Source organism: Mirounga leonina, unplaced genomic scaffold (assembly GCF_011800145.1).
Source record: "Mirounga leonina isolate KUSES-001 unplaced genomic scaffold, KU_Mleo_1.0 Mir_95, whole genome shotgun sequence".
NCBI classification, from domain to species: domain Eukaryota; kingdom Metazoa; phylum Chordata; class Mammalia; order Carnivora; family Phocidae; genus Mirounga; species Mirounga leonina.
The window spans coordinates 3,651,419-3,673,006 of NW_023270865.1; the positions used below are offsets into that span (position 1 = coordinate 3,651,419).

General features: G+C 43.6%; 1 protein-coding gene across 7 annotated transcripts in view; it reads left to right on the forward strand.

Moving 5' to 3' along the window:
• Positions 1-21,588, forward strand: part of ADAMTS16 (ADAM metallopeptidase with thrombospondin type 1 motif 16) — a 142,946-nt gene that overhangs the window by 8,350 nt on the left and 113,008 nt on the right. The gene's annotated exons all lie outside the window — the stretch shown is intronic.

A 21,588-nucleotide genomic window follows, 5' to 3' on the forward strand; every position in this document is an offset into this window, starting at 1 on the left:
GAGCACAAGTAGACAGAGCAGCAGGCAGAGGGAGAGGGAGAAACAGGCTCCCCGTGGAGCAGGGAGTCTGACTCGGGGCTCGATCCCAGGACCCTGGGATCATGACCCGAGCCGAAGGCAGACGCTTAACTGACTGAGCCACCCAGGTGCCCCTTGGCAAACAGGTTTTTATATATTTATTATATTTCTAGAAAATGCTTTAAGTCTGTCTTAAATTTTTTTCTCTCTTGGAAAGAGGGAATTCAGACTCTGCATCTTATAAGGATTTTGTGCAAGTGTGTGTGGATACTGGATGGTGAAGCAGCATTTGTAACCAGTCCCTTCAAATACTACATATGTGCAAATGCTAAATCCCATTAAAATTTTTCAAAAAATATTAATGCCTGCTTTGCGTTTGGAATGGCTTGATTCCATGTCTACTCTAATTTGTAAAGGGCTTTTGATTGGAGAATGGCTACAATAGAGATTTCCCAAAGATAAGGTGGTGGTTATTTCGCATAATTTTTAGGATTGAAGACAGTGTGGCTGATTTCTTCCGTGTTCTCCCAAGAAGAACAGATCTTCCTTAATGAAAGGGCTAGAACTCTTCATAGAATTCACTAAAGGAAGAGATCTCTTCTTTGGCTTTCTTTCACGAAGGCTCAGACTGGAAATGGAAGCCATCTGTGTGGTAGGGAGGTATGCCATGACTTCAGAGCTAGTAGCCTTGGATTTGTTTGTGGAGATTGGGCGAGGTGCTTCCCATTAACCCAGCAGGGGTGCAGGTTTATTGATGCCCTGGGTCTCTGTGAGCCCAGGCTCTCCCGATGGCTGAGCCCTGCTCTGGAGTCGGTCCCAGGAGCAGAACTGGCTGGCAGCAGCTTGAGATGTCTGGGTCTCTTTGATCTCCATGGGAGTTAGCGGCTCACTTGTAAGTGACAACTACGTGTGAGATAAAGAAGTGAAAGAGCAGAAAAAAGACTCCTGTGAGTAATGAACCCTGGAATTTAATATTCTGGTCACTGGAATAGAAATCTGTATGCTTTCCCCATTAATCTTGCAAATACATTAAATCCAACTTCACTGATTATTTTGTCTGTAGGTGATCATGACAGAAATGACCTCAACCAGACTTATATGAGTGTGGGGTTCAGGGGCATTTGCCATATGATAGAACAAATCAGAGGCATTTTAAAGAAGAAAAAGGGAGGATAAGAAGTCATCTTTCATTAGCCAGATAATAACAAATACTGAATGGGATCATCCCTCAAGTGGCTGCCAAGTCTTTTATTTCTTTACTGATTGATATCTATCCCATTGCTCATCTTTCAAATCTCTTCAAGTATGATGAAAAATGGCATGTTTTTATATTAGAGGACAGCTCCCTTTTTGTTCTTTTTATTCTTGTTGTTTTTTTTTTTTTTTTTTTTTAAATCTAATTAAAGTCCTAGGTTGATCTCAGTTAAGCTTTTGTTTTCCCCCCTCGGTGTTTCTGGTTGACCCAGCTATCTGCTGGCCATCAGGTGTCAGTAGAATTCTTTTTGGTTTGACCTGTTGTCCCTCATACACCTCAAGGAGAGAGCATTTGGAAAACAAGATCCCTGGTAGGGGAGAAAAAAAATATATATTCTGTTCTTCTGGTTTTACCTACAGTATGGGACTATCACCTGTAAGCTAAAATATATTGCTTAACTAAGAGTTTAATGACTTCAGGTAGAGAACATGCTTGACAATTGTGAGATGATGCAGTTTCCAATCTGATAGATCGTTTTCTCACCTGGTTCCCAGCTTTTGTGTTTGGGAGCACTTTGCCATCATTCTCTAAAAATGGATTTGAGGAACACCATCAAAGTTAAAAGCTGATTGCCTTATTTATAGTAAATAAATACTCTTAACAAACTAAAATGAGTGTTTTCCTGAGGGTCTCGTGAATAATAAATGCACTTCAGATCTGTGTTGTGTGATGAGAGAGGCAGGGAATGGGCAGTGTTGCTTCAGTGATGAAATAGGACACGTCTGGGTGCCAGGAGGGGCAGAGAGGGTGCGTCACCCTGCCTTGCTGGGAGGTGGCAGCATCCGCATATGGTTTTGGGGTAGTTTTGTCCAACCTGAATCCTTACAGTAGAAGCGGGGTGTGATGCCTGGTGGAGAAATAGGCTGCCCCAGGAAGGACTGATAATATCTGTCAAGGTCATGGAACTCTCCACTGCACCATCTGTAAACCCTAGGAAGACCTCTAAAGTCCTCCTAATATTGCCACCAAGAACCTTGACTCAAAATATTTCGTATTTCACTAAATAAGGTTATTAAAAAAAAAAAAAAGGGCGGTGTGTATAGTTCTTAAGTCTCTACCTACTTGACATCAGAGGTCTGTTGTGATCACCAAGCTTAGGCATGTGAAGGCCTGTCACACAGCACGTGCCTTTCCTGAGGCACCATGTGGTGACAGTGTGGGAAACAGCGATGGTCAGGACAGTAGCGGAAGGAGCGACCCTAATTTATGGAGGATTCTGTGCCACATGCTTGGCTATCATTTGTTAGGTTGCTTAGCCTAATGGCCACGCTAACAGATGGGTACTAATTTTTTTAAAAGACAACTTTTCTGTTATGTAGTGCATACATCATAGAGATTTCCCCCATTGGAAATGTATAATTCAGTGGTTTGTAGTATATTTCCAGAGTTGTACAAGCCTCACCACACCTAATCTGAGCCTCTGCATCACCCCAGAAAGAAAGCCCTGGCAGTTCCCATTCCCCAAGCCCCATCAGTCCTAAACCCCACTAATTTAACTTTCTGTCTCTGTAGATTTGCCTAATCTGGTAATTTCTCATAAAGGGAAGCATACAACTTGCGGTCTTTTGTGACTGGCTTCTTTCACTTGGTGTAATGTGTTCATGTTTCATTCACATTGTAACGTGTATCAAAACGTCATTATTTTTGTTGCTAAACATACGACATTTTTTATCTATCCTTTCAGCGGTTGATGGATCTCACTGCCTGTGCTCTTTTTGGCTGTGACTATCACTGCTGTTTGTGTACAAGTTCTTGTGCAGACATATGTTCTGTTTCTCTTGTGTTTATACCTGGGAGTGTAATTGCTGGGTCCTATGGAAATTCTATGTTTAACATTTTGAGGAATTTCCAGACTGTGTTCCACATTAGCGTTCCCATTTTCTATCCTCCTAGCAATGCATGAGGATTCTGATTTCTCCTCATTCTGGCCAGCACTTATCCACCTTATTATAGCTGTCCTGGTGAGGATGAAGTGCTGTCTCATTGGGGCTTGGAGTGGCTGGATAGAGATCATTGGATGGTGGTTTGGTTGTTTTTATTCTTGTTATTGTTTAGTTAGTGGTTTTTACTTCCAGCACTTTGACGATGTCATCCTACTGCCTCTTCAGCGCTATTGTTTCGCTGGAGAAGTCTGCTGTTTATCTCATTGCAGTTTTATTGTGCATAGGAGTTGGGTTTTTTTTTATGGTTGTTTCAAGATTTTCTTTTTGTCTTTCTACATTTTTACTGTGATGTGTATGGGTGTGGGTATCTTTGTGTTCACCCTGTGGTACTCTCATTATGCATATATTGGTGTGCTTAATGCCTTACTACATTTCTCGGAGGCTCCACTCATTTTCCTTCATTTGCTTTTTCCTCGGTGCACTTCAAATTGCAACATTTTTATCAATTTATCTTCAAATCCACTGATTCCCTGCTGGCAGTTCAAATCTATTAAGTTTCTGTAATAAAGTTTTCATTTGGGATATTGTACATTTTAACTCCAGAATTTCCATTTGGTTATTTTTATAATTTCCCTTATTCTGTATTTCATAAGTCATTGTCATTAGGCCTTGCTTTAATTCTTTAGACATCCTTCTCCTTGGTTCCATGAACATATTTGTAATAGTTGCTTTGACATAGTTCTCTACTAAGCCCCACATCTGGGTCCTCTCAGAAGCAGTTTCTGTGCCTGTCTGTTTTCATGTGTAGGGGTCACACTTTTCTGTCTCTTTGCATATCTCATAATTTTCTGCTAGAACTTGAGCATCATAGAGAACATATTGTAGCAAATCTATAGATGCTGGCCGCACTCTGCCTCTGCAGGGCTTGACCTTATCCTGTGAGTGGAGCTCTGGATGAGGATGTTGGTGCCTGGTCTTCTCTGTTTTTGCTTCCTGGACGGCAGCCTGTATGTTACAGAAGAGCTGGCGTGGGGATGTTCAGGGCTTCATGCTGAGCCTGGAGTGGAGCTTCCAGCCTAAGAGTAGGGGTGGCCTGCAGAAGGCAAACCAGTTCCCATGGCCATGCCTGCCTGGTATAGAGCTTCTGCAACGTAGAACTAAGGAGAGGAGAGATGCTGGTGGCTTGTTCCTGCTTCTGTGGAAACAGTTCTAGAATGGACGTTGGGGGAACAAGGAGCCCTTGTCTTCTTGGCTGCACGTGTCTGGAGTAGAGCTCTGTCACACTGACTGGGGACAGGGTGAGTAGGTGACCAGACCATGGCTCAGATGCCACCAAATTTCCCCATCTTTCCAAGTTTCAATTAAATTCAATAGCTGATTCTCCACTTTTTATGACCTTAGGGAGTTTTATAGAAACTTTAAATGTCTTGGCTCTGTGTGTGTGTGTGTGTGTGTGTGTGATTTTTCAGCAATTAAATGATCATTTCACTGGAGAGCAGATCTACCTCACCCCTCACACTTCCATTTGGGAAGTCAGTCTCCAGTAGGTGCTATTATTAACACATTTTACAGATCATTGCCCAAGACCACTTTATTTTCCCCATTTTACAGATGACTCTCAAGATAATTCTTAAAAGAGTGAGATCTATGCCTAGGTAGCCTGACTCAAGAACCAGCACTTCAAACCATAGACTACTTTTGCGTCCCAAGATCACCAGGCTGTAGCTGCCCTCCAGGGACCTGCAAGATCATTTACGTGAATTTTCATGGCATCATCTTTGAACGTTCCCATAGGGGTCATGATTCTCTCATTTGTTGTCCAGTTCAGTGCCACCTTCCTTAGCATGTAGTCCTCTCAGAGCTTAGGATCCCCATTTATACTGTAGAAGGGGCCTCTTTTAAAATATATATGGATGCATTCCGTAATTATTTATTTACAGGTTTGTTTGTGAGCTCTTCAAAAAACCTTGCTTCATTTATCTTTGTATCCCCAACTTCCTGTTAACATAAACCGTATTTTTGCTTGCAACAAATGCTTGTATTTCAAATTTACAAAAACATACTATATTTTCTCAACCTCTGTTTTGAGGTATAAATAACTATACAATTAATTTTAGAATTCATTTCATCTGATTTCTTTCCATGGCTAATGCCAAACACCCTGAATTTTTTGTTGAAGCTCATAGTTTACTCAGAAATGTTTTTTAAAGATTTTATATATTTATTTATTTGAGAGAGAGAGAATGAGCAGGGGGGAGGGGCAGAGGGGGAGAGAGAGAGAGAGAAGCAGACTCCGTGTCGTGCAGGGAGCTTGATGCGGGGCTCGATCCCAGGACCCTGGGATCATGACCTGAGCTGAAGGCAGAGACTTAACTGACTAAGCCACCCAGGCACCCCCAGAAATGGTTTTCTCAATAAGGTTTCTGATGAACTATTTTTAAAAACTTCCATTACTCAGTACTATTGATGAGCTTCCTTTAGATATGTATGCTGTTGCATATGACAGGATTAGATTTTCTTAATGGATTTTATGCAAGTTCTGTACTTGGATTATCACTTTAGCTCCCCCCCTCCAAAGAGTATCAAGTCTGTCAATTACCCTTGGCACAAAATCTGCGTGAAATTTTGCTCCTCTTACTTACAGCATTGTGTCTGTTAAAGCTTTAATGGATAGGCTACATATCACTCCTCCTAAAATCTAATTATTCTCTTGTTTTCAACAATGTTGGAAAACTTATAAATGCAACAGTTGTCACGTGTGTTTAAGAATTCCCTCCCTTGGTTGGAGACTTAATCGGGGCCCTGGTTTGAACTGTCCTAAGTTTGATTCCCAACCTCAGACTCCAGGGATTCTCTGGAAACTCCAGTCATCGAGAGTTTTTCTACAGCACCCAATAAATCCTAGGAAACTGCCTGAAAGATTGCCAGACTTTTAACTGACTTTGAAAAATGTTCTGGAGCCAGTAAAATAACGCAGGAGCAGAAGGGAAAACCCAACACAGTCATGGTCAGAAGAGATAATAGGAGTTCTTAAGAGCAGTGTCCCAATCTGAGAAGGCTGGGGATGGCATAACCAGGTTGAAAATATGTCAGTCTTGGGAGGCATGTAATAAAATTGTAGAAAAACTAAGGCTTTTAGAGGAAGTAGGGCCAAAGTTGGTAGTTATTAGGAAATTTATATGTGGGTGTGGGGAACCAAAGGACAGCACTGGATAATTATATATGTTTCTGCTAGTTCCTTAAGAATAAGTACAGTAAGGGGCGCCTGGGTGGCTCAGTCGGTTAAGCATCCGACTCTTGATTTCAGATCAGGTCATGATCTCAGGATCGTGAGATTGAGCCCCGTGTTGGGCCCAGCAAGGAGCCTGATCAAGGTAACATTTAAATAATCCTTTACACTTGATGTGACCACAGATTTTTTCTATTAGCTTACCGTTCATTATAAACACGAATGAGATGGTTAGAGGAATTTAATTATAGAATCTATAATTTTGCTCCACTTCCCTTTTTTTCCAGGTGATGACCCTGAGCTTCAGGGGCATGCAGTTGACATGGCCAGTATTGCAAGGCCAGGTGGATTGAGACAGGTGTAGGACCCATGTATTCAGATTCTCTGTCTGGTGATGTTTTCGCTGAACACACTGGATGCTATTACTTGTTCACATACTGGGGAACCAATTGAAGGAATGTGAATGTTGGAATCTGTGCCAGAGGTTTTACAAATAGAGGAAATGTGTCTTTGGTCTGGAGATCTGGGCCAGGTGGCAGTGGGTAGAGGAGAGATGGCAGGCTTCCCTTCTGGTTGGTGCTCAGTACTCTGGATGTCTCTTATCAGGAGGCAGATACGCCAAGGACAGCCCTCATATGGACACTCTCGGTCAGTAGAATATTTGCTGAAAGGATCATCGGAAGGTGCTCATGTCCACAACCAGTGGGGCAGGATTTTCTTCATGGGCAAGATCTGCCTGAGACAGCCAAATGGGTCTCTTTGGGGAAGCAGGAACATGATCCCTGTGGTCATTTCCTCTGGGGAATGCTCCAAGTCTAGGATTCTCTATACCTGAAGCCTGCTTTTGTAGGCAGTGACTATTCAAGACTAAGTCCAGTCTCGTCCAGAGAGAAAAGAGGAGGCCAGGTGAAACCATGCTCTGTAAAGCAGGATTCTTCTTGCCTGAGGTTCAACCACAGCAGGATGGTCGTTTTCTTCTTAAATGTCATTTTCCCTGACCCACACATCTAAAATTGCCTACTGTCCCCCCTCCACACATCCTTCCTATCCTCTTCCCTGCTGTTTGTTTGTTTGTTTGTTTGTTTGTTTTGTATTTATTGTTATCTGTATCAGTCATGGTCCAGTTAGGACACAGAAACCACACAACTTGAAAAGAGAGAATTAATGCAATGCATGAAATAGGTATTAACTGAAAAATTAAAAACAGAATACAAAAGCTTTACAAGATAGCAAATGCAGGAAGTAGCTACAGCCCTTGGGGCTGAGGGAACAGAGTGGAGTCTTGGTTATTACAATTTCACTGCTTCAGCGGGGCTCAAACTCCCGAGAAGGATCTCGCCAGCTGGTGCTGGACTCCTGAGGGGGCATGCTGCGGGTTCTTCAAGTAAACTGGAGACTGGAGCAGGCTGCTTCTGCCCGGTGAAGCGGGCTGACAGGATCAGGAAGCAGACAGGAGGTCCCCATGGGGCAGGTAGGAGGTCCACGGGGGGCAGGCGGGAAGTCCGGGGAGGGGCAGGCAGGAAGTCCACGGGGCAGAGAGGAGGTCCACAGTGCGGGATGGGCAGACAGGGAGTTCATGCGGGACAGAGAGGAGGTCCACGGAGGTAGGGGCAGACAGGAAGTCCACATGGGGGCAGGCAGGAGGACCACGGGGGTGTGGGGGGCAGACAGGAAGTCCACAGGGGGCAGACAGAATGTGGGGGGGCAGAGAGGAGGTCCAAGGGGCACAGACAAGAAGGTACAAGTTCTTCCACCTTCTTCGGTCTGTCCAGTCCTTCACTATGTGGTCTATTAGAGCCGGAGAGTGAGCAGGTGGCAAAGAAGAAGTGGGATTTATAGAGTTCCATCCTCAACATCACAAAGCAGAGTTTATTTTTTTCTTTTAACATTTTATTTATTTATTTGACAGAGCGAGACACATCGAGAGAGGGAACACAAGCAGGGGGAGTGGGAGAGGGAGAGGCAGGCTTCCCACGGAGCAGGGAGCCCGATGCGGGGCCCGATCCCAGGACCCTGGGACCATGACCTGAGCCGAAGGCAGACGCTTAACAACTGAGCCACCCAGGCGCCCACAAAGCAGAGTTTAAAAGGGGAGTGGGAGCTAAGGATGATTTCTACATACTAAGCGAGCTGTCTACTATGCTAAATATTGAGAATATAGCAGGAATTCATGAATTTTTCTTGCTTTATCCCCAGCGTTGTCAATCATGCATGGCATATAGTAAAGCCCTCCAAAGTTTATTCGATGAATGAGAGATATTTTGGTGACAAAACAGTCCTGGTGCTTTACAGAAACCATCGCACAGCCACTGATCTGGAGGAGAGAAAAATGGAGACTCAAAAGTAAAACAGTAGGGACATGGAAGCCCTGTCTAGGGAAAGACTGGACCTTAAGGACTAGACCTCACCCGGCCTGGGAGCAGGCTTATTCCTGGTGGGAATGAAGATGTCGGACCCAGTACACGCACACATTCCTTCCCTGCGGTGGGCTGTGCCCGCCCTGGTTCACTGATCCGACGGAAATGAAGTCTCTCGTGTTGTTTGCCTGGTGCCTGAAGAAGCATGTCTCCTGAGTAGGCTTGAAGGTTGTCTTTCAGGACTTCTTATACAGGAATAAATTGGGACTCGGGCTTGGGTGTGCATGTGTGGGTGTGTGTTTTCAGAGTCCCTGTGAATCACTCTTGAACGAGAGATTACTGTATCATCGTCTACTGGCCTGAGGCCAGACTCTGTAGCAAAGTGAGTTTATACACTCTGTGGAGTCCTGTCCTTGCTCACATGGGACAGTAGCCATCCTCAGTAGTCCTGACCCTACTCTCAGGTTCCTTTAGTCTCAGAACTCCTGTGGAAACCACTGGAAACATTTGCTGTTCTGTTGATACTCTGTTCCCCTGTTCTTCCAGGAATGTGTCATATTTTTGATTCCTCTGTCTACTGACAGTGATCATCCTTTGTCCTTTTTTAAACATATTTTTCACTACTTAAGAGTTTATTTTTATGTTTTTAGGAAAAACAGCATGTATTTTAAAGACATTAAATCAAGTAAATCCAGTATTTCAAAATCGTGAAAACAGTATTAATTTCATATATTCTTTTCAATAATTTCTGTGAAATTATAGGAAACCTAAATAAAAATATTTCATTTGCAAATTCACAATCTGAAGGCATGTAGGCAGGATTCTTATTTTTCCTTAGTAGAAAATGGGCATATCCAATAAGGTATACATTGTCAGTATATTTTAAAAGTTACCAGTTTTAAAACAAAAATTAAATTAAACTAAGACAAAAGTAAAAAGAGATCCATATAGTGTTACTCACCAGATTTATAGTGATGCTGAAATGGTTGGCTGCCTTTAGTTTAAAAATGGTACTAAATAACAGAGTTTCAGTAGACAATGATGTGATATATCCAATCATCCCAATTTTCTGTCATTGAATAATTGTATCTTCAGCCCTTCAAACATTAGAAATTTGGAGCAAAACATTTAAAATGAAATGTAGTTTGAGCCATTGGTGATTTATTTTAATTATGCAAAGTCTGTGGAAAATATTTGCCTTAAAGACCTTAAGGTCATTTCATTTCCTCATATATTACATTTCCATCTGAGTACATTGTATCTTTTTTTTCCTAGGAGAAAAAGCAGGCACTTTTTTTTTTCCTGTGATAAAGCCACATTTAAGTTCACGGTTGTTGGGAACCCTTTCACGACCTCCAGCACCTAGCAGTGTTCATGGCCCATGGAAGTAATTGGATGGATGGGTAGACGGGTGGGTGGATGTGGATGAATGAAAATGATAGATGGATGGATGGATGGGTGGATGAATGGACAGATAAATAGATGGAGGGTGGATGATGGATGGTAGATGAACAGATGGATGGAGAAATGGATGGATGTTTGGATAGAGAAATGGATGGATGTGTGGACGGATAGATGATGGATGGATGGATGGATGGATGGATGGATGGATGGATGGATGAAAAGTCCTTGTTTTAGATACTAGTTCCATCTATGCTGGAGAGAGTTCCTGTATCCAGAGAGAAGGTGCAGTAACTGTGAAAAGCTCTATCTAGAAATGGTTCTAAGTTGATTTGGAAGGCATGCTTTTCCCATACAATCACTACATGAATCCAAGCCTGTCTCTTGGGGTCCTGGAAACATACTTCCACAGCAAGGAAGAGTAATGCCGGGGCTGTTCACTTCACATGGTCTCAGGAAAGGCCCCCTGTGAGTGAGCACTTTTCCAGGCCTACCCGTACGAGTAACTTCTCTCATAACAGAATCTCTAAACAAATTTTAAATAAGAAACATTGCGATGTATTTGGGTGATAGGATATGATATGACTTGTGTAAAGTACAATTCAGAAAACAGTGGTTTTGTCCACCTCTTAGCTTTTTAGACCTTATTGTGTGAACATAGGGACATAATTGTGTCTCTGTGTCTTGGACACATGTCTTCTTTAGTTATCAGGCTTATGACCAGGGGGGATTGCCTGTTGCGCATGAGGATTTCTGAGGAACAGTATTCTTAAACCACCTTGAATCCTTCACAAAAAGTGATGTAGCGGACTTATTCTGTATGAACTTTTAGGGATGAAATTTTGGCACTTACCCTAAAATAAAAAAAAAAAAAAATTCCATTTCTACTCTGTTAAGTTAGTTGAGATAAATTAAATATTAAGCATTTAAGCATTAAGCATTTAAAAAATTACAATCCTGAACGAAGCCAGTCAGTAAGCACTGGAACACCTACAGTTTCGAGGCTGTGGTGATCCTCCTGGGAAGCAAATGAGTAAAAGAACACAAACTGTCTACGTGCGAGGAAAGATCTCTATTTAGACAGACATTCAAACAAGAAACAGAATAAAATGACTGCTTAAGTAAGATAACCAAATTGGAAACGTAGTGAAAAAACATGGCCATTGGAGTCACAGAGGTGTTGTTCACTTGGAATTTCTCACATTTACTGGCCCAAAGGTTCAGTATTCTGCACTTCCTTAATTTGTGAATAACATCCATGTCACCATGTTGCAGGAAGATGGGGTGATACGCTCTTTGCATCAAAGCCCCCAGCACGCAGCTCAGAGCTTGGTGCATAGTAGGAGCTGAGCATGTTCTTTTCTCCTCAGCCTCCCCCGTTACTCCACTAAAAAATGTGGTTACAAACCTAACTAGCAACTTAACTGCCCACGTTGCAGTGCAAGCAGGTTCAAGTCAGGTTGGAGATGGAGTTACATTGACCTTCAGCGAAGCCCCACAGATGAAATGGGAATAGAATCAGAATATATTTCATTTACAGTGAAGCTTTTTGGGTGATTTATTGAAAGCACTTGGGATGATAAAAAGACGTATCATTTGAGCAAGCGATTTAAAATGCAAGAGTGTAGTTTATGCAATTTTTAGAAGCATGGGTTACGCCCACACATTTACATTGTCCTTTCTCAATACCTGGGAGATTACTTTGTGCTTAATAAAGTATCATAAATGAGGAAAGTGCCCAGAATAGCTGACATTTTGCCTCTGCATTCCCCCTGCAGCAGCCAAAGGAGCCATAAACCTTGTTTTATTTGCAGAGATTATCTCTCACTAAAGCTGAGCCAGTTTTGACTATTCCCATTGCAGGTCCTCATTAGGTAATAAAACGAAGAGTGATGGACTGCAGAATAAGAAGCCAGAAGAGAAGCTAGGCTATTTTACAACTCAGTTCCGTGACCAGCTGAGATGTGCACGTATGTGTGCAAGATTTGGGAGAGTAAATAGTGAACGTGTAAATGTATAAGCACTGTGCCGAGTAACCGAGCGTATGCAGAAACGTAAGCCATTGCATGTTCCTTCTGAGGGTCAATACTATAAGTTAACCTTTCCTTTACCATTCGGTATCGTTATTCTGAATTTTGAATATTGCTTTGGTACATAATTATGTTTACTATATAAAAACTTTCCTTGGTCTAATATCAATCATAATGTCCTACCTCTGCCTCCGGTAATCCAGTCTGTTATCCACTGGGGAGCAGCTTATGGGCTTATTCATTCTAATAAAATTGAGTTTACCAATCCCCAACACCTTCAAGTTCCCTGTTGTCAACCCTCTGAAAGGATAGTGATAACGTGCATCACGTTTTTCTCTACCGGAGGAAGAACTAGAGCTGCTTGGTTTATGAGATTTTCGGAAGATAGCTAATGCCCACATATTTGAAATGTGCTCCAGTCTAGTGTCTTGGAAGAACTGAATCCCCAGGTTATAAGGGTTGCAGGGACTTTGTGGGGGAGCAGTTTTCTTTGTATTTTGGTTCTAAATACAGGCTGGATCATGCAAAATTTACATTTCCATTTGCTAATGAAAACCCTCCTTACATTTATTTAAAACTTAAAACCCCAGCTTCACCGCAGGGTGGAGTCCCATATGTGCACCCAGGGCTGAGAACTGGCCAACCCAGCTTCAGTCTCACAGGAAGGTTCAGTGTCCCTGGGACGTCTGTGCCTCTAGGTGTATAGGGAATGCACAGGGTATGAACTGATGTGGGCACTGATGTCTTAAAATGTGATCCATATCAGTAAGAATAATTTGACGAAGTCACAGATTGCAATTTAGTAAAAGTGTCTTAAGGCCCAGAGCCTAAAATTAAATTGTTGAGAGGCAGTCCTTGGTTACATATAAACCAGTGAATTACATTCAAGTTGTATACATATACTGTAATAAAACTGCTATGTATGCGGTAACAAGATCAGGAGCGAATATCCGTTCTATCCAACGTCTGAATCAAACCAGGAGGGCCAAGCATATTAGTTACATTCTGAGATGGTATCACGTCCTGTTGTATCCTTTGCAAATTAATCCTCTCATCTGGCAGTTATTCACAGCTCAGATTTCATTGTCAGCCCGTGTGCTGTGAAATGGATTCGATTTAGAGACTTTCAAGAGGTCATTTTTGTTTGATCTTGGTTTCAAAGTCAACCACAACCAACTTCTGCTTTCTCTGGCTTCAGCCCTATTATCTGCCCTTTGTCGAATGTGTGGCCTTTGGGCTCTTGCAGGGGATGGAGCGGCCGAGACTCTGCTCTTGTGGACACAGAGTACATGTGGGTAGCCTTGTAGAGTCCCATCAGCATAACACACAGTTTATTCTTATATCTGGGAAAACAGAGAGACCTAGAAGTATCAAAGAGTCTGGCTGCCATTGCCATCATGTTTAGTTGGGCGCTCTGGGGGGGAATTCCTGTTATGATGAGCACAATTACCCAGTGAGCATGGGGCTATAATTCACCGTCCATCCACACATTCCTCCCACTCTCTTGTCAAGTTAATCATCTTATAGCCCAGATGATCAGCTTGTGCCCAGACGGTAGCCTCTGGTAATATTTTTTTGTCTCATGGGAAAAGCAAACACATCCTTAGGTTTTGACTTGCTTGGTGGTTCTTGGGGTATGGTGGTTCCTCTGTTCCTGGTAAGCAGACAGCATGGTGCACGGGGATGCTTTCACGCAAACACGGTGTATCGCACTGTTTTTCTTTTCTGGCCTACCCATTGCTTTTCTCCAACTCCTAAACCAGAGCTTGGGAGAAATTGGAACCTACAATTCTTCCAATACTCTGTGTACCCTGGTACCAATGTGTCATCATTTTGAAAAGGCCTACACACAACCTGTATTCCATGTTTGGTTGTTATGGAGCAAACACATGGTGAATTCTGCTTTCTCATAGGAACATGTACATTAAAGTATGTGTCAGTGGTGTCATTTCATGGTTTTAAGTGAAACATGAAAATGGAACCATTATAAATAGGGAAGGTAACTGATAAGCACCGACTGTATGTCAGGAATTTCTGCATGTAGATTCATTGCATGCATTACTATTGCATTTCATTTTATTAACATCTGTTGAGAAGAGTTTTTATTCTCATTTTGTATAAGGGGAGTCTGAGGCTCAGACAGATTATGTAACCTGTCCAAAGCTGCTACCCTTCAAGGATCAGAGCCTGGGTCCTGAGACATGCCCATTGGATCGCAGAACACATGATGGGCCTTCCATCCAGCACCCATGCTCCCACACAGGGCCATTGTCTGTCTGTATCCTTGGAGTTTAATTGGTTGGGCAACATTGGATCTTGTCAGGACTAGAAGAACTTGGATGTACAGCACCTGGGTTTAATCACTTGGGTGTAAGCACTGGGGGCAGCTTGCAGTTCTCCACACTCTCCCTCAGAAAGCCATGATCCCTGAGAACTCTGGAGGGCCTATGTGTCTGTTATAGCTCATGCTTATCAGCTCACAGGATTATATGAGTTAGCGGTAAAAAAACAGAAAGACAGAGAGACAGAGAACATATGTTAGAAGCATTTTTTTAATCCAAAATTAATCAAGGAAGGCTACAGAAGTTGAAGATCATAAATCGTGTCTGGCCCCCTTTGTTCAGCCCGGGTCACAGCCGTTGGGCCCCATGCATTCTCTGTGGACACGACAGCAGTATTTCTAACAGCATTATTTCCTTTCCGTGCGCTTGAGCCAAAGCCGCACGTGGAGAATTGACAGAAAGGCATCTTCAGGAGCATCGTGATAACAGCTGTTGCTGAGCGAGAGAGGTGATGTCTCACCTGGAAGGAACTGAGAGAACTCGTCCTGGGACATTCTCTTCTTACAGTTTCTTTTGTGAAGAAACAATATAACTTGCCAGGAATTGTTTTTGCCAACGAAACACACACACACCCATTCATATATACTGACTAAAAAAAAAAAAAAAAAAAAAAAAAAACGGGGCGCCTGGGTGGCTCAGTTGGTTAAGCTTCTGACTTCGGCTCAGGTCATGATCCCGGGGTCCTGGGATCGAGTCCCACGTCAGGTTCCCCGCTCATCAGGGAGTCTGCTTCTCCCTCTCCCTCTACTCCCCCTGCTTGTGCTCTCTCTGGCAGATAAATAAAATATTTAAAAAAAAAAAATCTCCTTTTAGAAACTTTTCAGTCTGTTGGATTTTGGGGGGTGGTGGAGGTGGTAACCTGAACATGAATAACTCCACAGGCCCTGGAGCTGCCCTGTAACGACTAGGTCTGTGATCTGAGCAGGGATATTGAGGTTTTGTTTTGTTGTTGTTGTTTTGTTTTTTAAGATTTATTTGTTTATTTGAGATAGAGGAAACACAAACAGGGGGAGAGGCAGAGGGAGAAAATCTCCAGCAGACACCCTGCTGAGCAGGGAGCCAGACATGGTGCTTGATCCTAGCGCCCTGAGATCGTGACCTGAGCTGAAATCAAGAGTCAGACATTCAACCGACTGAGCCACCCAGGCCCCTCAAGATCTTGTGTATTGATCATCTACAGTGTTTCAAGCTCTGATCTGTATTTTATTTATTTATTTTTAAAGATTTTATTCATTTATTTGACAGAGAATGAGATAGAGAGAGCATGAGAGGGGGGAGGGTCAGGGGGAGAAGCAGACTCCCTGCTGAGCAGGGAGCCCGATGCGGGACTCGATCCCGGGACTCCAGGATCATGACCTGAGCCGAAGGCAGTCGCTTAACCAACTGAGCCACCCAGGCGCCCGTCCGCAGTCCCTTTTTTTTTTTTTTTAAAGATTTTATTTATTTATTTGAGACAGAGAGAATGAGAGACAGAGAGCATGAGAGGGAGGAGGGTCAGAGGGAGAAGCAGACTCGCTGCCGAGCAGGGAGCCCGATGCGGGACTCGATCCCGGGATCCGGGATCATGACCTGAGCCGGAGGCAGTCGCTTAACCGACTGAGCCACCCAGGCGCCCTACTCTTATCTGTATTTTAATCACTTTTAAGCAATATCTTACACTTACACATGTGGAGTTGAGCGTGCCCACGAGCTTCGGCACATGGGTGGGTGTCTGTGGGAGAGGGGATGTGCCGGGGGGCCACGCAGTCTTCAGTCATCGTTGTTTTAAGTGTACGCATTTTGGTGTAAAGGAGTCGGCTTGTGTCATGAGGGTCCCTGGATTATTCAGATTATTTCAAGTTTAGGGCAGTGGTATGGCCCCCATCCTCTATTACCTGACTCTCAGTTTCCTTGTCCTTAGCAGTAAGTTGTTAATCATCTATTTGAGAAACTCTTTGGGCAGATATTTCTAAAAGTATAGTAACAACTTCCAAGTATGTAAAGGTCAAACTGAACCGTGATACGTCTCTGCTGAGGTTACGGAAGGCCCCGGCCCCTGCAAGATTAGCATCAAGGTCTCAAGTCCTCGTGAGTACAGTTATGGGCCAGATAACATAAGTGAGCTTCCCCTGCCTCTGGGGATACTTGATGGAGAGAATGGAAGTGATTCCAGTAATAGAGGAGGCTAAATTAGAAGTCACATCCACTCGATTCACAAGAATGTAAAGATGTGATTCAAAACAGCTGCGGGATGGGCATGACAGAGGGCACGACAGAGGGCACGTGAAGGGATGAGCACTGGGCGTTATACGCAACTGATGAATCACTGGACACTGCACCGAAAACTAATGATGTATTGTATGTTGGCTAATTGAATTTAAATAAAAAAATCTGGGTTCTACTCCAGGGTCGCATGCTTAGGCGGTTGCTCGGGTTGTTTCCGTGGCCGCAGGAGAGGAGGGGAGAGTGTGCCCGGGCTTATGTGGACTTGCTGTCCCTGAGCTGTAGTGGGGAGTGAGTCCTTTGCTCCCTGGTTGGCAAGGGTGATGCGGGCCGCCCGGTGAGGTTGAGAGAAGCCCACTGGGGTCACATGAAGGAACCGACCTAGGCCTGGTTTCTTTGCGTTATTGTTGCTTTTTGTTTGTTTTGTTTTATTTTGTTACTCTGGAAGTGAGGGACCAGCCCGAGTTCTCTAGAAGTGAGTCCCTTGCAATCATGTGATCGTATGATGATGCTGTTGGAGGACCCACAGAGCAGGGTCCTCGATGCTCATGACTGATTTTGCCATGGTGTTGCCAATGCTTTCTTTCTAAAAAAAGGAAAAAACAAAAAAGGTGGTATTTGTTTCCTAAGTTCTTGATAACAGCGTATTAAGAAGGCATCTAAAAAAGACCACCTGAATACGCATTGCCACATTGTGTAATGATTCTACAGTTTGAGCTGACCGCCTGGAAATAGGACCAGCTATAACCTCGTGGTCCCCTGGCGACTCCGGCATGTGTAACAGTTGTAGCCTGTGAATGGTCAGGTCGAGTCCATTGTAACAGGCGTTCACGGGAACTGCCTGGAATATCACATGTCAAACACAGAGCGCGGGCCCAGGTGACCACTCCAAGCCCTGCGTTCCAACAGCTGTTACCTGCCCTAGCTTCGGGCTTGCCCCAGGGGACTCAGTGCAGATTGTTGTACTTGGGATTATGTTTGATGTTTATCATTTTGCCACCAGAAAATATGGGTGTCTCATTGGGACTGGCTTGAAAATGAGGAAACGCATGTATAACAAATTCAACACAAATTCCAACAGTATCCTAGCAAGTGGTTTATTGTACAGGAGACATCCGGCCACCATGCTATCCTGCAGGCGCCCTGTCTGTCCTGCTCCCTGAGAGCAGGACTGCAAGTCGGGGAAGGCGGATGAGCACAGGGGGTAGGGGCCTTGGTCCTCCTGCCACAAGCAGTGTGTGTGAATCTTCTTAAACACATGAACCCCTCCCCTAAGACCTGCTGACTCAGAGCTTGGGGAGGGGGCATGGGTTTCAGTGGGCCACTCTGAGGATTCTCGGGGACAGACGGTTTTGAAGAGCATGGCTGGATATATGGATAATCAATCCCCCAACCCGTAGACTGTGTCCTCAGGGAGAGTCGGTCCGGTCCTGTCGTGGGCGGGCAGGTGGAAGGCTCCTGGTCCCTACCTTGCCGGCTGCCCATTTGGTGGCAGCGGGGGTGAGACAGGTGAACAAACAGCTGATTTCAAATCTCAGTCTCCTTTCTGAGGGGCCTTGGTGAAAGAAGACAGCCAGATTCTCTCAGGCTGAGGACACCCACCCTGTCTGGGGAGGAGCGGGACACACGCCCTGCTCCTGGGCAGCTGCGGTCTCTGGCCTCATTTCTTGCTCTGTGTTCCGTTGTGAGCGTGGACCCTTCCGAGGGCCTCGGGGCGGTGCCGCCCTGGTTTTGAGATCAGCGCGCCCCAAGGCCTCGTCCCACCCCCCCGCCAGAGCCCCACCACCGCAGCCTGATCTGCTTCCCGAATCACAGCTGTGCCTGTTCCGCACCTTTCTTAGAAATGGACTCACACAATACGGGTCATTTGCTCCGGCTCCTTGTGATCCGCATGATGCGCGCGGACCCCCACTGTGTTCATCAGCTCCCCGTTCCCGTGGTAAGTGCATGCTGTGCGTGCTTTATCCATTCACCCGTGGATGGACATTTGGGATGTTCAAGCTCTATTTCTTTATCCCCCCCACATCCCTGCCTTGCAAGTCTGTTTTGAGGGTTATTGACAATGATACAGCATCCAGTTCTTGGAACTGAGGCAGGGCCATGGTAGGTGATCAATAATCAATACAGCCGATTTAATATGATTAACAGAAATAAGATGTGACCAGCCTGGAACCTGGAGCTGAAGGGGCGCCATCGTGAGGGACTAGATGTCCAGTTGGGGAGAGAGATACTTCCAGGGGCAGAGTCAAGTAAGGAAAACAGCTGACGCGTGGGCTCAGGGTCTGCCTGATAAGCTCGTGTCAGGATTCGCCCGGAGCCGGCAGCCTGTGGTGCAGAGCGAAGGGTGCCATTGGAGGGACTGAGTGTGAGCACAAAACATGGCTTGTAGACCCAGGTGACGACACCCCGGGGACCCATGATGTCTCATGAGAAACACGTGCGCCCACCCCGCACCGTGACTGTGACCCACTTCTCTGCCGGGATGACCCCAGCAGCGGCTGTCCAACTCTGCTGTGACTTCCCCACATTGCCCTTGACCTGTTGCTCTTTCTTTCCCAGCGAGCACAGAGGTTTGCACACTGCCTCCTCTCTCTGCAGCTTCTTTAGAAACACGTACTGCCATCTTGATTGGCAGCGCTAAAATCTCTCTCTCCCTTTTTTTTTTTCTTTCATCGATCATGTCTTTGGTGTTGTATCTAAAAAGTCATTGCATACCCAAGGTCATCTAGGTTTTTTTTCCTGGGTCATCTTCTAGCAGTTTTATAGTTTTGCATTTTATAGTAAGGCCTGTAATGCCTTTTGAGTTAATTTTTGTGAGAGATTTAAGTCTGTGTCTAGATTCATTTCTTTGCATGTGGTTGTCCAGTTGTTCCAGCACCATTTGTTGGAAGAACTGTCTTTGTTCCATTGTGTTACCTCTGCTTCTTTGCCAAAGATGCATACCTGCACTTACATGGGTCTGTTTCTGAGCTCTCTAAGCTGTTCCGTAGATGCATCTGTCTCTGCTTTCTCTAGTACCACACTGACTTGATTACTGTAGCTTTATAAGAAGCTGTGAAGTTGCTAGGGTCAAGCCTAAAACGTTGTTCTTCCCCCTCAATATTGACTTGGGTGGTCTGGGTCTTTTGCCATGCTATATAAACTTCAGATTCGGTTTGTTGGTATTTGCAAAATAATTTGCTGGAATTTTGATTGGAGTTGCATTAAATTGTTAGATCAAGTTGGGAAGAACTGACACATTGCCTTTTAACTTCTTAGGATTTTTTTTTATGTGTACTGTGTAGTATCCCCTCATACCTACACTGGAATTTAAACTCCAAAGAGGCCGTTATATTTATCTATTTTGTTCATAGTTAGAGCTGGATTGTCTAGAAGAGTGTCTGGTTCATAATAGGCCATCGACAAATATTCATCGAATGAATGAATGAATGGATGAGTGAGTGAATGAATGAACAAACCTACTACACACTCCTTGGATGAGAAGGACTGTGAGTTTGTCCCCCCATGGAATTTAATCCATGTCTAAATGTTATACATCTCTTGAGGTGAATCTAGTAGAATGTTTAATTGATGGTATTTTGGTCATATTGAGTAACAGCACTATATTCAATGCCTTGACTCAATGACTTTGCTTAACTATTTCTTTGTGTCTTGGAAATGTACAGAAACAGATCTGAGAATTTTAGGTTGAGTTGTTCTTAGTTCAGATATTTTTGTATCAATCAGAATTAATCAAATTAAGCAATCAATCTAAGATAACGTGTTTTGAATATTTCAGCTGGGACCATTCTATAAAGATGTTAGTGGAGGTGATTTGTAAGATTGTTCCTAACTGTATGTTATACACTATGATAGAGAAATGTTGTAGCAACCTCTCCTGTATCTGGCAAACTAGTCTTAAAAAGTAAGCTCATGAAGATTTGCTTATTACCAGTTCTAGAATAGTTCTTTCTGGTTTTTGTGCCATAATAGAAATACCTGTGCTGTCCAATATGGTAATCACTAGTCACATGTGGTTACTGAGTAATTGTAAGACTAAAATTTTAACTTTATTTAAATTTATATTTGAATACCTATGTGTGGCTGTTGAGCAAATAGAGAACTGAATTTTTAATTTTATTCCATTTTAATTAAAATTGGGGGGCCACCATTTTGGACAGTGCATGTATAGGTGTGTCCCCTCTAACAGGAGCTTAAGTCCTTGTAATAAATTAGTCTGAAATATCTCATAAAATTGAAAAGCACACACACACACACTCACACACACAATAGTAACAACAAATTCACTAATGAAATCTGAGAATACATGCTACAGTGACATTTAATCTCCAAAGGAAGTTTGATCCCCTATTATAAATATGTGCCATATTCCATATTATTATCTGTGTTCCTGGCCTTTTGCATCCCCATTGCGTTTTCATGAGGTGTGCTCATTTTGTTCTAAAACCCTGATCTTGGATTATTAGAATTCTTTAGTTTAAGAATCACCTGGTTCTACTATTTACCAATTCCTATATTCTGAATTTATTTATTTTAATTAGACTTTCTAGTTTCTAGGTAATCATTCATTGCATTTTTAAAAACTTTTTGAGTGAATGCTGTTTGCTCATCTTCTTTATTTTTTTAAAGATTTTACTTAATGATTTATTTGAGAGAGAGAGAGCACACATGTGAGCTGGGGGGGAGAGCAGAGGGAGAGAACCTCAAGCAGACTCTGCACTGAGCATGGAGCCCAGCTCGGGGCTTGATCCCACAACCATGGGATCATGACGTGAGCCAAAATCATGAGTCTGAAGCTTAACCTAGGGAGCCACCCAAGCTCCCTTTATTTTTTTACTTTTTATTTTTATATAAAAATAAAAAGTAAAAAA